Here is a 2,623-nt window from a genome sequence, read left to right as displayed (position 1 = left end):
ATGGATTTGAGGTTGGGCTACCACCAAATCAAAATCAGGAACGGGGACATTCCTAAAACGGCCTTTGTTACTCGTTACGGCCAATACGAGTACACCGTCATGTCCTTCGGATTAACCAACGCTCCAGCCACCTTTTCTCGGTTAATGAACTCAATCTTCATGGAGTATTTGGATAAATTCGTCGTGGTTTACCTCGATGATATACTCATCTACTCCAAGAACGAGGAAGAACATGCCGAACATCTAAGGCTAGTGTTGCAGAAACTTCGAGAGCATCGCCTTTATGCCAAATTTTCTAAATGTGAATTCTGGTTGTCAGAAGTGACCTATCTGGGTCATGTAATATCTGGTAAAGGTATTGCTGTTAACCCTGAGCGAGTTCAAGCCGTCCTTAATTGGACTCCACCCGAATCGGTCAAGCAAGTTCGGAGTTTTCTGGGCTTAGCGAGCTATTGTCGTCGCCTTGTCGAGAACTTCTCCAAAGTTGCCAAACCTCTAACCGAACTCCTCAAGAAAGATAAAAAGTTCGAATGGACTCCACAATGTGAGCACAGCTTTCAGGAACTGAAAAGACGCCTGACCTCTGCTCCCGTACTGGTACCGCCAGACTTCTCTAAGGACTTTGTTATCTACTGCGACGCTTCGCGACAAGGACTAGGTTGCATTCTCATGCAAGATCGACACGTAATTGCCTATGCTTCACGGCAATTGCACCCACATGAGGAGAATTATCCTACTCATGATCTAGAGCTTGCAGCCGTAGTCTATGCACTTAAGACCTGGCGACATTACCTCCTCGGTAATCGTTGCGAAATATTCACTGATCACCAAAGTCTGAAGTATATTTTCACCCAACCGGATTTGAATCTCAGGCAGAGACGTTGGGTTGAATTGATCACCGACTTCGACTTAGGAATAACCTACACCCCAGGGAAAGCCAACGTCATGGCTGATGCGCTAAGTCGTAAATCTTATTGTAACAACCTGATGTTACAACAAAGTCAACCGCTTCTCCATGAGGAATTTCGGAAGCTTAACCTTCATATTGTTCCTCAAGGTTTTCTCTCCACCATGGTGGCAAAACCTACCCTTACGGATCAAATTATCAAAGCACAGAAGGTAGATCCGGGAATCTCCCGCATCAAGAGGAACATTCATAAAGGAATTGCGAATTGTTTCTCCATCAATGATCAAGGAGTCGTATACTTCGGGAATCGATTAGTAGTTCCCAAAGTGCGCAACCTAAGGCGATTAATCCTTAAGGAAGCTCATGAATCTCCTCTCACTATTCATCCCGGTAGTACTAAGATGTATCAGGACCTACGCCAGAGGTTCTGGTGGACTAGGATGAAGAGAGAAATTGCTCAGTATATTGCTAACTGCGACGTCTGTCGTCGTGTAAAAGCAGAGCACCAACGGCCTGCTGGCACCCTTCAACCCTTAGCTATTCCTGAATGGAAATGGGATAAAATTGGTATGGATTTTATTACCGGTTTTCCCAGGACCAAGAGAGGGAATAATGCTATCTTCGTCGTGGTCGATCGTCTTTCCAAAGTAGCCCATTTCCTACCTGTTCGAGAGAGTATAACCGCTAGCCAGCTGGCAGACCTATACATCTCCCGAATAGTGTCCCTTCATGGTGTCCCTTTGGAAATTAACTCGGATCGAGGAAGTCTTTTCACCTCTCGATTTTGGGAAAGTTTCCAAAATGCTATGGGAACCCGTCTTTCCTTTAGCACCGCTTTCCACCCTCAGTCGAGTGGTCAAGTGGAACGCGTCAACCAAATTCTAGAAGACATGCTTCGAGCCTCTGTTATCTCATTCGGAATGGACTGGGAGAAGTGCCTTCCGTTTGCCGAATTCGCTTACAACAACAGCTATCAATCTAGCTTGGGTAAAGCCCCTTTTGAAGTTCTCTATGGACGATGATGTCGAACACCCCTTAACTGGTCAGAGACCGGGGAAAGACAATTCTTTGGCCCAGATATGATTCAGGAAGCAGAAGAACAAGTTCGTATCGTTCGTGAAAAGTTGAAAACAGCCCAATCCCGTCAAAAGAGTCAATATGACCGAAAACATAAGGCTATGACTTTCGAGGTTGACGAGAAGGCCTATCTTCGGGTCACCCCTCTGAAGGGAACCCATCGTTTCGGTATCAAAGGCAAATTGGCTCCTCGTTACATTGGACCTTTTCGCATTCTTGCCAAACGAGGAGAAGTTGCCTACCAGTTGGAACTACCTCCACACCTCTCCAGAGTTCACGATGTCTTCCACGTTTCTCAACTCAGGCGTTGCTTCTCGGATCCTATCCGTGAAGTGGACCACGAAACGCTTGATCTCCAAGATGATCTTACATATCGAGAGTACCCCATTCGTATCCTCGATCAGGCCGAACGTACCACCCGACGTCATAATATCAAGTTTCTCAAGGTTCAATGGTCGCACCATTCTGAGGATGAAGCAACTTGGGAAAGGGAGGATCGTCTTCGACTCGAGTACCCCGCTTTCTTCCCGGAGGAACCCAAATCTCGGGACGAGATTCTTTTGAGTGGGGGTGAGTTGTCACAACCTAGCTAGTCATGCATTAGAGTGTTGCATCATGTTTACTCTTTCATCAGAAACT

This window comes from Triticum dicoccoides, chromosome 3B, assembly GCF_002162155.2.
Source record: "Triticum dicoccoides isolate Atlit2015 ecotype Zavitan chromosome 3B, WEW_v2.0, whole genome shotgun sequence".
Lineage (NCBI taxonomy): Eukaryota > Viridiplantae > Streptophyta > Magnoliopsida > Poales > Poaceae > Triticum > Triticum dicoccoides.
The sequence above is the reverse complement of the archived record's forward strand: the minus strand, read 5'-3'. Positions refer to the sequence as shown.